General features: G+C 35.6%; 2 protein-coding genes across 5 annotated transcripts in view; one reads left to right on the top strand and one right to left on the bottom strand.

The window, feature by feature from the left end:
* LOC107697050 (dyslexia-associated protein KIAA0319-like protein) overlaps nucleotides 1–1,328 on the bottom strand; it is a 17,174-nt gene extending 15,846 nt beyond the window's left edge. For 2 of the 3 annotated variants that reach the window (XM_016497684.1, XM_016497683.1), the window contains exon 1: nucleotides 1,202–1,328. The gene's annotated coding sequence lies outside the window, so the exon portion shown is untranslated. The remainder of the gene's footprint in view (nucleotides 1–1,201) is intronic. The other variant, XM_016497685.1, reaches the window with a different exon arrangement.
* A 9,174-nt stretch (nucleotides 1,329–10,502) lies between these two features.
* LOC107697051 (protein FAM83H) overlaps nucleotides 10,503–13,535 on the top strand; it is a 13,563-nt gene continuing 10,530 nt past the window's right edge. The window contains exon 1 of one of the 2 annotated variants that reach the window (XM_016497686.1): nucleotides 10,503–10,832. The gene's annotated coding sequence lies outside the window, so the exon portion shown is untranslated. The remainder of the gene's footprint in view (nucleotides 10,833–13,535) is intronic. The other variant, XM_016497687.1, reaches the window with a different exon arrangement.

The following is a 13,535-nucleotide window of genomic DNA, read 5'->3' on the forward strand; positions in this document are numbered from 1 at the left end:
TACACACACACACTAACAAAATCATTTAAAGTCAGGCTACGAAGATGTCACAGCTTATATGAGGAAGTGAAACTGCATTTGACTAATTTTGGAGAAACATTTATGAAAAATTACATTCCCAAATGTCAAATCTCAAAAAGAGTTTGTGAAAATGAATGAAAAATTACATTCCCAAAACTCAAATCTCAAACATTATGATTTTGTCATTTAATCAGCAGCATATTGTTCCAAACCTGTATGACTTTTAATCTCAAATGAAACACAAAAGGAGATGGCTGACAGAATGACAGCTGCGGTCATTTTTTCATTTTCACGGCATTATTTTACATTGAATGAAAGCGAAAGGTGACTGAAGCTGTCACGCTGCATTTTTGTTTTTCATAGAAGAAAGAAATGAACTATTTCTTTGACACATTAGAATTTTTCTACATGAATTTCTGTCGTTTATTCATTTCAAAGTAATACCAAGAGAGTTAGCAGAACACGCTGGTTTTGATGTTATGATGGACAGACAGCGACCGTGATGTGAACGGTACAGGACAGTTAAAGGTGACGCGTCGCATTAGAAGACAGAAACGGCTATGCGAACAAGACAAGGAAACGAGCAGGTGTAAAGATCCGGGCTGGCAAACGGTCATCACAGGCCTTCTTTGCGCCAACACAAATACAACGCACTGGGTAAACGGATTCATTAGTGGTAAACCCTTCGGGGTTTATTTAGCCGTTCCGAGTTAGCAATGTCATTTAACTGAGCGACCGGGAAATTAAAGATGTCGACAAACAGTTAATCATTTAAAGGATGACATTAATCACCTTCGCTGTTTAAATTATACCCCAAAATTGGCGTGTCAGTTCTAAATCTAAATGAGATTTTAAATATACGTTACTATGTCCCCTGCAAGTGGGAAACGCTCACATTGCGTAAAGCTGCAGACTACATTTATAACCCAAAAAATGTCACATCTCGTCGACATTGTTTATTTAGCTGATTTTCATGCATGATTGGTTGAAGCCCGCGCGTATTTGCAGTTTTTGGTGATTACCAGTGGTGAACTCGTTGACAGGTTGCTAACAGCTGTTTAGTCTTGGTTACCACTGGATATGAAATACCTCACGAATGAGCGAACATCATCGCACGACTCTGTATTTATCGATATATTACTGCGCTCAGTGACAACCAGCGTAAAACACTGTCACTCACCTGCTCAATGTCAGTCAGATTTCTGTAGCGCAAAATGTCAGTAGACCCTTCCAACAGCAAGACCTGTTTTCATGTCGATCTGGGTCATTAATCTCTCGCAATCACACTTTCACACGGAAACAGACCAGAGCTCACAGCGAAGCAGCGCATTTCCGCCCCGCACTTCGAGTTGTCATTTTGAAAGTTTAGTATTCGAGCGCAAAACAGAACTGAAACGTGAAATTAAATCATGACTATATTAAGTTATCAGTAGAGTTTGAGTTATAAAAGAGTTCTAATAATGCTACTTATTTTATAAAGCAATATATACCCCACTCACAAACATGGCCGACAAACATTCTACGAAACGTCACTTCCGATTTTAATTTATCATGTCTAAAACATATTATGATAACATAATATGAAACATAACAAAAACATAATGTTATAATATAGAAAATGTATTAATCTGTAATGCCTAGAAAATACACTTTTATTTTGATACGTTTTTCTGGTAGAATTAATAGCTGCTAACTGTAATTATGGCTTAATGTTTATGAATAAATAAAATAATAAATAAAAAATACAGGTTATTTTATTTTATTGTTTTTAATCGTCATACTGCAGATGTTATTTCACCACACCAGAGAGCGCTGTCTTTCTTACTTGCTGGGTTTTAGCTCTAGCTCTAAACACTCACATATGGAACACCACACACGGAAACACTGACTGTGGCCTGTTTCCCGCCATCTGTCTCTGTTTAATGTAAATACCAGAGGGTAAAAATGCAAGTTCATGTACATATATAGGTCAAAGGGTCTCAATCAGAGATTTATACATCATCTGAAAGCTGAATAAACAGTTTTCCATTGATGTATGGTTTGTTAGGATAGGATAATATTTGGCCGAGATACAACTATTTGAAAATCTGGAATCTGAGATTGCAAAAAAAACAAAAAAAAAATCTAAATATTGAGCAAATCACCTTTAAAGTTGTCCAAATTAAGTCCTTGATTATTAATGGACTTGAAGTTTTCATATATTTACAGTAGGAAGTTTACAAAATATCTTCATGGAACATGATCTTTACTTAATATCCTAATGACTTTTGGCATAATATAATTTTGACCCATACAAAGTATTTTTGGCTATTGCTACAAATATACCCCAGCGACTTAAGACTGGTTTTGTGGTTCAGGGTCACATATACAGTAATAGAGTAAAGGTTTGGATTTGGGCTGTGTGAAATTAGCTTTGTAGACAAATTTATATGGTATCCATGCATGACAAAAAATACAATACAAAAAAATAATATTAAAATCATTTTATAGGAATAAGCTGGACTAGATAGCAAAGAAAAAAAACAGTGCTCTCATGAACTGACTGAGAGAATGCCAAGAGTGTGTAATCTAGGCAAAGGGTGGCTTTTGAAAAACCGTGGATGGTTTTGATTCTTTTACATTTTGCACACTGCATAATTTATATATTTCACTTGTGTTATTTCATAGTTTGAAGGACTATACTGTTTTTCTAAAATAATAATAAAAAAAGAATGAGTAGGTGTGCCCAAATAGAGTATTTGCATATAGTTCTTTCAAGCTATAGCTAAATGGACATATCCTGGAAGTATAAACAGGAAGCTGACAGAATGCTGCATGTCCTGAGGAAACATCTGGGGCAGTAGACATGAATGAGTTGGGTTGAGGGGGATAGGGGTTAACAGTGATGTCATATCTGTCCGTAAGGACCAAAAGACTGTCACTCTTTGCTTGCTTCAAGGGATTTACAGCCCTTTGGTATCTGGATGCTTTGAAGAACTGATACAGCGTCATCAAGGTCAGAGGTCAAAGCAGGGCTCTATCAGTGACATCAAAACACCCCTTAAGCCATCTCTGTATTCAACAGTACAAGTTTCTCAAGTGAATTGATCTGTTTTATCACTTGAAGCCTAAATATCCCTCTGTCAGATCAGCAAGGGAGGAAATATGCTTTGTTCTTGTGTAGCTATATTATGCATATTTTGCGTTGGCCATACAGCTCATGTGTGAAATGCCAGTGGTCAACTGTTTCAGCAGGATATTTACATATGACTGTGAAAGGAACAGAGCAGGAGATTAAAAGCATGTCCGGTGGCAGGGCTGGGTATTGTATTTGAGCAGTGAATCTTATTATAACAATGACTTTGGGAAAGCAGGTTTTTCCTGATGACATATTATTGTTAAACAATAGTTCACCCCAAAAGGAGATTTCTGTTTATTCATTTACTCACCCTGGTATTAAGAAAACTGCTTCTGGAACTGAGGCAATGAGTAAAGATGGGAAATTGCAAATCAAGGACTTACGGGACATCCTGGGTCAGTGGATTGGCTGCCACTGAGACGAATGGGAATGCTATTGGATAGCTTTCTCAAGGTATCATACACCTTCTTTGGTTTACAGAGCCTAGGGCTGTCACTGTGTGATTTCAGTCTGTCAGCTTGCATTTTACACCTTTAATAACCAGACATGTTCGAAGAATGTTTTGATAATTAATGGAAAAGTTATTTCTGAATGTTCTCAGAAACGTTTTTCGTGTTCATGAGAATGTTAGCGTAAACATTATGAGAATGTTTCATTTTATCATTTAAACATAATGGGAACATTACTTTGAATGTTCTATGAACGCTTTAAAACAAGTTGTAAGTAGTATAATGTTTAGAAAACATTTGGAAAAAAAGGTCCATGATTAATGTATAAATAATGTTTTTGCTAACATTTTGAAAATATTATTAAAGACTATGACTGGAATAATGTTCATAACTTTGAGATAACCTTGCCAGACCGTTCTGAGAACATTCCTTGTTCGCTGCAGTAATCCAGCTAGTATCACTTCTGCATTTAGATAAAAATACAGGTGAGCTTTTGATGATGGTCATAAACTATTTACAAGACGAAATTAACTAAAATGACTTAAAAAAAATTAAAATGAAAAATAATAAAAATAAACAAGGTTCTGAAATTAAACTAAATAAAATCAGTTGGAAAATCAAATGCTGCTGATTAATAATCATTTTTTCAATTACATGAAAAATAGGATGGGTAAATATGACACTTCATTCTGATGAAACAATTTTAGGATACAAAAGTGTGAAAAGTCAAAACTTGACATATACTAAAATTGGATGATTTTAATGTGATGTATCTCAGTAGATTATACAGAATACATTTTTATGAGATTGCTGTGATGGTGGATGGGTAATTCTTTGGTTGTACCATGACTAGCCTGAAAGAATTCGATTGCAATTTCAATTCAATCAGGGCTAGAACAGTTCATTTCAATTCATATTTTGACAATTTAGCTGTAACCTTTTTAACTAATCTGTATCCCCCGGTTTCACAGACATGGTTTAAGGCTAGTCCCAGATTAAAATGCATGTTTGAGCTGTCTCAACTGAAAATATCTTGCTCTGACATATCTTAAAAAATGTCAGTTCCACTGTTACATGTAACGTTTTCTTCTAAGGCATTTTTATAAAAGCTGCTTAAATATCTTAATTTAACTAAGGCCTAGTCCTGGTTTAAGCTAAGCCCCGTTTGTGAAACCAGGCCTTTAACTGTTAAAGCTAGTCCTAACAATCTGCTTTGACTAATAGCAAAAATGTATCCCTCCTTTTACTATGCGGCATAATCTTTCAAGAGTCTACCCACAAACTCTTTATCTATAGTGTGCTGAAAGCAGCTGCTCTTGAAAACCTGACGGCAATGAACTGTTCATGACACGAACATTCTTAAGTCACTCAAATATATTTACTGCGTACATAACCGGATGGTATTTAAAGCATTTGGCTGATATAGTGAAATCAGATCACATGTATAGCAGGGACACCACACATGATTAACTTGGACACTTATAGTAAATAATTATACATGAGTCTTATGTTTAATTATCCTGTACTTAAACATGCCAGTGTCCAGTAATAACCATTCATGTTCTTGAATTTGATGTCCAACCCTTTCTGAATCATTTATGGAATTTAGGCACACACAGCGTTTCAAGCTAGCAGACGGGTTGGGCTGATTTGTTTGTCTTTGTGTTTGGGTTGGGTGGTGGACATGGACTGCTGGATGAGGTAATAAAGTACAATTCAACACGACACAGCCCGAGGTGTACATCATTACTGGAGGAGCTGAGGCATTCAACTGTAACTGGCTCTGTAGCTTCAGGGACTTGACATTTAATGTGAAAATATGCTACTTTACGGGTTTCAACCTCGATCACACACCACCTGAGCTTATCAGTAATGTATCAGCAATGTGCCACACACTCAATCAAACACTGATTAAAAACACAAAAAAGACAAAAATATAACACATGAATGGACATTTATTCATATAAATGGGTGACTGCAATACATGCGATTGACAAATTCTACCAAAAAACTGAAATGTGGTGGTGATTATACAAATGCACATGTGTGAGTAAACAAAATAGAGAAAGCCTCCTCAGTTTAGATTATGCATAACTACTTTGAATAATGAAAGTTTGTTTATGTGCATCTGTGTGTGTTTAAGAGCAACAGAGAGCTGCCTTGTGTCACATGATACACAGGTGTGATATTACAGCAGGAGAGGGGAATTGTGGGTGGGACTCTGCCAGACAGCAAAAGGACACCTTGTTTCGAAAAACAGAGCACTGTTTTAAAGATCACTCTTCAGCAAATGGATGGATGCAGATTATGCTGGCATGCTAAAACTTGTTTAGGCTATAAAACAAGACAGAGTTTGTAGGAAAAAAATGATCTCAAACAGTCTTTCAACATTGGCTACTCGTAAAAAAATCATTTAGCTGGGAGGTGGACCTTTGTTTGTCCTATTAGTAAAAAGCCCTTCGGGTTTAAAGCCATAATCATGTGGAATATCTTATTTTAGATTTTTAGGTTTTATAGCTCGTGCTGTTACATAATTTTGGTCAAAAATGACAAAAAATGATAATATGCTATATTATCACCAAATCTGGGATTTAATCTTTTTGTCAACTGTTTCAATTAACACAGGTTTTGTGTTTCATTTTGGAACTGATTTGTCGTAGGCCTCATTGATCTGACCTTACGCACCTCAGTATTTGAGTGAAAAAAAAAATTTGATTTGTGGATCATTTTGGCAATGTTCACACAAAAATTGATAATCTCAGATCAGGCCTACAATCAATTAGAAAGAAATACAAAAGCTGCACTAATTGACAGAAAACAAACTGATAAAAAGACTGAATCCAATATTTGGTAGTATACAGTGGGTACGGAAAGTATTCAGACCCCCTTAAATTTTTCACTCTTTGTTATATTGCAGCCATTTGCTAAAATCATTTAAGTTCATTTTTTTTCCTCATTAATGTACACACAGCACCCCATATTGACAGAAAAACACAGAATTGTTGACATTTTTGCAGATTTATTAAAAAAGAAAAACTGAAATATCACATGGTCCTAAGTATTCAGACCCTTTGCTGTGACACTCATATATTTAACTCAGGTGCTGTCCATTTCTTCTGATCATCCTTGAGATGGTTCTACACCTTCATTTGAGTCCAGCTGTGTTTGATTATACTGATTGGACTTGATTAGGAAAGCCACACACCTGTCTATATAAGACCTTACAGCTCACAGTGCATGTCAGAGCAAATGAGAATCATGAGGTCAAAGGAACTGCCTGAAGAGCTCAGAGACAGAATTGTGGCAAGGCACAGATCTGGCCAAGGTTACAAAAAAATTTCTGCTGCACTTAAGGTTCCTAAGAGCACAGTGGCCTCCATAATCTAAGATGGTGAGAAATAAGATTCTCTGGTTTGATGAGACCAAGATAGAACTTTTTGGCGTTAATTCTAAGCGGTATGTGTGGAGAAGACCAGGCACTGCTCATCACCTGTCCAATACAGTCCCAACAGTGAAGCATGGTGGTGGCAGCATCATGCTGTGGGGGTGTTTTTCAGCTGCAGGGACAGGATGACTGGTTGCAATCGAGGGAAAGATGAATGCGGCCAAGTACAGGGATATCCTGGACGAAAACCTTCTCCAGAGTGCTCAGGACCTCAGACTGGGCCGAAGGTTTACCTTCCAACAAGACAATGACCCTAAGCACACAGCTAAAATAACGAAGGAGTGGCTTCACAACAACTCTGTGACTGTTCTTGAATGGCCCAGCCAGAGCCCTGACTTAAACCCAATTGAGCATCTCTGGAGAGACCTAAAAATGGCTGTCCACCAACGTTTACCATCCAACCTGACAGAACTGGAGAGGATCTGCGAGGAGGAATGGCAGAGGATCCCCAAATCCAGGTGTGAAAAACTTGTTGCATCTTTCCCAAAAAGACTCATGGCTGTATTAGATCAAAAGGGTGCTTCTACTAAATACTGAGCAAAGGGTCTGAATACTTAGGACCATGTGATATTTCAGTTTTTCTTTTTTAATAAATCTGCAAAAATGTCAACGATTCTGTGTTTTTCTGTCAATATGGGGTGCTGTGTGTACATTAATGAGGAAAAAAAATGAACTTAAATGATTTTAGCAAATGGCTGCAATATAACAAAGAGTGAAAAATTTAAGGGGGTCTGAATACTTTCCGTACCCACTGTATATTTGGTAATATAGACTAATGAGAGATTTACAAGCAATTTTTTGTAGACCGGTCATTTTTGAACACCACAAGTGTAACAAGATGGGAAAAAATACCTAAAAGTACAAAAATGATCTATTTTGTGTAAGATGTTATACCTTGTGTAAAGAAAGTCTGTAAGTTTTTGTCCAATTTGATAACATTAACTAGCACTTTCAAGAAGAAGAAAATCCTGTCCAGGTCAAAATGACTGGAAGATAACATGACTGTTAAATTTAAATTTAAAAAAATATATATATATATTAATGTTTTCCCCCTACTTGTTTACGGGACTGCTGGAAACATATGACACCTATCACAGTCAAGTAAAACTGGAAAATTGAAAGTGAATAAAGTGTTTCGACAGCTGAATGTTGAGTGTGAATGAGTGTGAGAGTGTTCAACGGATAGCTTTGAAATTTGCATACACCATATTTGTGGTACAATAATGTTTTTTTGCAATGTGATTTGTGTGACCTCAAGTGAATGTGGTGAAGGTTATGAACACAGAAGAAAAAGTAAGTATGCTGATGGTGTGTATGTGCATTTGAGGAATGAGCGTGTCCTAGGCGTGGTGAATGTCTCAGTTGTGCTGGCACATTCTTCGGGGGGCCGCACCCTTTCTCACACCCTCCCTTACCTGAGTTACCTGAGTTGCTAAGTTCAGTCAGATACAGACACGCTAACCTGAAGAAGGGGACATGAAACTGGCCTCACACATATAAACAGCAAAAAATCTTCACAAAATTCAAAGACTTCCCCACACCAGTAAAGGTGAAAGTCTGGCAAAATGCGGATGTCTTTAAGTCTTTTCCTTTCTAGGGTGGGACAAAATCCTCTGACTTACTCCACCCCTCACCATGCATATGTATTGTGCTCTTACTTTTACAAATTGCAATAAAGTAACCAATAATCATTATAGCCTCATAGTTGCTCTTGGGATGTCTTGACACTACAGAGCTTGAATAACAAATTGTACTTTGGTCTCACATAAAAATAAATTTGTAACTAAAATATATTAACCTGAAGTCTGTTTATTTTGATGAAATGTTGATATATCCATCAATTAAAATGGGTGACCTTTACACTCTGAAAAGGTGATTCCTTTAATGTATATAACTTTGATTTTTTTTTCTTTTTGATTATTATTTTGAATAATTCACCGAGGCAGACTGAGTGCTAAAACGTTTGATCCATTTGTGCTTTTTGTATAATAAAAAAGTGAGCGCGGATCTTGCTTTTTTAATTAGAATTTTTGATATTTGAAATTTAAAGGGGTCATATGATGTTGCTAAAAATAACATTATTTAGTGTATTTGGTGTAATTAAATGTGTTTATGCGGTTTAAGGTTAAAAAACACATTATTTTCCACATACTGTGCATTATTGTTTCTCCTCTATGCCCCGCCTTTCTGAAACGCGTCGAGTTTTACAAAGCTCATCGGTCTGAAAAGCGAGGTGTGCTCTGATTGGCCAGCTATCCAGTGCGTTGTGATTGGCCGAATACCTCAAGCGTGTGACGGAAATGTTACGCCCCTTACCATATTGTGATGCCCTGTCCAGCCGGAGCGACGAGACAAAAACATTAAAACCCATTATAAACTAGGCATTTGTTGCATCCAGTGGGGACATAATTACGGATAATAATAATAATAATAATAATAATAATAGCAATACATATATAATATATAATAAATATATAAAAATATAAATATATAATAAATATAATGACTTATACTGTCTTTTTACATGTTGCGTTGCATCGCGCCCTTTAAAATAAATAACAGTAATAATGTACTAGTAAGAGTGTTGACAGTTTAACAGTTAATTTAACCACAGCTGCTCAAATGTAGGTGTATATTAAATAATGTGTTTGTTAAAAAGAGGATGTGTATTTGTACACGTTTTCAATGGTTTAATCAATTTAATCTGTTGTTCACTATACAAAATCATTGCACAAATATTGACTATTTAAGACCTGTATATGTAAGTCTCCAGTATATGTGAGTGAAAATAATAAAAGAAGATATTAATTACTTCTCTTTGAGATCTCACATAACCTATGGAAAAACCTTTAAATGTATTTGAAATAAAATATAATGTCCACTATAAAATCTAAACGTATAAATAGAGAGTAAATACAAAATATTTAATAATATTTAATATCATATATTATTTATGGGAAAAAAAGGAGAAATGACTGTGTATTTGATGTTAGGAAAAATCATGTGATAAAAACAACACATTAACTTTTAATATGATTTTAAGATGGCTTTGGTTGGTAAAGTTGTTTACACATGTGCACAGCAACTTGATGTGACCTTTAGAGACGCGTTATTCTACAGAAATAGAGAGTTTTAAATCATGAACTATTAATGAATAATTTATCTTCTATACCATCTGTACCACCAGACATACAAATACAAAAAAAAACAAAAAAAAAAACTCTTCAGCTTGATCATGACCTGGGTGCGCCTTTGTCCTATGAGTGAGTAACAATCCACCATCTGTCTGTCTGCTCGCTATGGAAGAGCAGGGTGAGCTGGGATATGGAGTGCGCTCGGGGAACTCCACGGAGCAAATTTGTTCGTGTTTTGTCGGTTATGCAAATGCATCAACTGTAACAAAGCCTGCTGTAAAAGCCCTATTCGGCTTTATTCGTGTTGTATTCGGCTTTATAGCCTAGTTGTCGGTTTTGTAGTAACTGTCTCCTGTAGGTGAGCGGTGACGCCGGCGATGGTTGGGAGGAGCTTCACAACTGAAATTCAAAGGGTTGAGTTGTTCACCGAATGCTGTGTTATCTTAACGGGGCTGAGACGCTCGGCGGGCAGGACTCGGCCGAACGCGAACAGGTTTCGCCAGGGCTGCTTTTCGCCTTCAAGCTGAATAGCTTTGGGTGGGGTTTCACCGACACCAGGAATGTACCGCGGATGCGTTCGCTGAACAGGGGGTGAAAATAGCCGACTTTTTCGGAACGGAAAAAAGTTTCTTTACGGGCGACTGCAAGTAACTCCAAACGTAAAGGTAAGAACAACCGAGTAGTCTCAACTTTAAAAAAGACGAGTCACATAATGTGAATGAGCAGATGAACGTTGACAGTGCAGAAGAAACTCCCTACGAGCTTGAGCTGAAAGCTATTTTTATTCTTAAACGTTGTTTGCACTTTAATCTGATAGAGATTCGGAACTGTGTACACTCTACATACTATAGCAGCACATTTGAGAGACTTTTTAAGTAAACATTAAAACAACTGAGAATTATATAACTTGTTTGAACAATAATTTTGAACATGATGGAGTGAAGTTTTGACAGCTGTGTGAAAATGATGGCAGGTTTTTTTCATAAACTTTTTTAAATCTATGAATTACACGTATTTTATTAAAGGTTAAGTCTGCTATTGATCTTTGAAATGTGATGGTTCAGTGTCTTGGGTGCACAGAATTGTTCCTTTGTTATCAAGTAGGACTTTGGTTAGGGATTGGTTCAGGATGTCTTCTCCTCACAGTGCCTTCATGGTCTTAAAACATTGCACAACTCTAAATATTAAATTATCTATCCATGTAAATCCATGAACTTGCACTGATTCTTTTTTGTGGGTGAGGCCCAGGTGAACCACACCATGAACAGACATGTGCGTTCTGGCATATTTCATAATTTCCTACATATGGTTGAGCTTGAGTTATAAAAAACAAAGCTCTTTTTTTAGGGAAATTACTAAGAGGGTGTTGTTAGTAATTGATCAGTGGCAGAAATGGGAATTTGGGCATTAAATCTAGCATGATTTCCATGTAGGCCTGAGATAAAAATATCTAAAACCTGTTAGGGGTCTTTAGATCGATAAACGTTAGATTAAGTGTCACAAATGTGTTGGATATGAACTGATCAAATTTGATGTTGCAGAGTTATTATGTACATCAGGATTAAGGCAGCACCAATATTATGGGACATTCTACCAGAAACGTACATTTCCACTTGTAAAAATCTTGGGTGAAAAAAAAATCTTATTCTTAAATCTGTCATATGGAGGACATGTTAATCTATATGAAACACATATCGTGCCATCTCAGCATGTTTTTATGATTGAAATAAATACATTTTTATACGCATTTCACCCCTAAAATGTCAGGTTAGTTAGCTGTAATTATTAGTTATTTTTTCCCCTAATCAAAATAACCCAACTAAAGTTTGATTGAGATTAACTGGAATGCACAATGAAAAAACATGATTTTCAGAGAATTGTTAAAAATGGAGTTATCTGTCTTTGCAAATAAACTCTTCATATGTATTGAAATACAATTAATATACTAATATGCAGTGCTACATAGGCCTAGGTAAAAGAGGGATAAAATTCAAAAAATTTGTCGATGAGCATAAAAAGCTTCAGATTTACAGTGTAATGTCTATTTATTCAAATAATGTTTTACTATGGCATGCGTTAAATACATATTATATGCAATAAAGGTAATAAAAAACAACAATGCCATTCATTTGTAAGGCAGTGTCACAGGACTATAAATTTCCACTTGTAAAAATCTTGGGGGAAAAAAATATCTTATTCTTAAATCTGAACGTTGAGTCATATGGAGGACATGTTAATCTATATGAAACACATATCGTGCCATCTCAGCATGTTTTTATGATTGAAATAAATACATTTTTATACGCATTTCACCCCTAAAATGTCAGGCCCTGTCACAGACAAATTTGTATATGTTAGAATGGTTTCCTAATGAATTTCTTTGATACAAATAGCATTTTCTTATTGGTCACATGTCCCTGATTGTATCTAACATGGTTTTGTAATTTCTATAAGGAATATAAGCAACTTTTCGGTCAACTGTAGTACACAAAATCACAGAATACCCCGCTAGGCACTCATATAGTTGTAAAAAAACTGCCTTTACATAGGAGATTTTTTCAAAAACATAGTAGTGGATATATACTCCAACCTTCATCTACACAGTTACAGAGATTAATTCATCAATATTTCCTCAAATATTACATTTTTATAACAATTTCCTGTGTGACAGGACTGACCGAGGCGTGACAGGACTGACAGTGCTGTGACAGGACTGACTTTATGGATTTAATTGATGCAGAAAAAGTTATGTTTTGGGTTCTTTATTTAAGTTTTGATAAGCATTCCTATTTTAAATTATGATTATAATTTTAATGTTAATGTAATATTAGACTATGGTAAAGTTCAGCCAAGGACATATAATAAGGGCCTAATTCATTAGAATATGACTGACAAATTAATAAACTAATTTCATTTTATTTCAATATAAAAACATATTTCATTTAACAATTTATTAAAATTCCATTTAACAATAACATGGCCAGATACAATAAAAATAAACAACTAGAATTGCACAATGGCACAAACACAGACAGGAGTGAAAACAAAATTGTAACGGTGCTACTAATATGGTAAAATTAATTTAACAATAACAATTACCAACTTGAATGGCACAAACTCAGACAGGAGTGAAAACAATAACCCCGTGTTGTGCTACGTGTACGCGGGTGTAATAAATATAAATATAACTTCATAATATATAAAGTATATTTTACTATGATACAGCAAATGTATAGACATTTAACTGAATAGCACAAAGTAAAGTAACTGTGGTACCACATAATATTACGGCTCAGTAATAACAGGGCAATACTATGGTAATATCTGCATTATTACTTAGGAAATTACATGGTAATAACGGAAATTGC

This window comes from Sinocyclocheilus anshuiensis, unplaced genomic scaffold (assembly GCF_001515605.1).
Source record: "Sinocyclocheilus anshuiensis isolate Anshui unplaced genomic scaffold, SAMN03320099.WGS_v1.1 scaffold1396, whole genome shotgun sequence".
NCBI lineage: Eukaryota > Metazoa > Chordata > Actinopteri > Cypriniformes > Cyprinidae > Sinocyclocheilus > Sinocyclocheilus anshuiensis.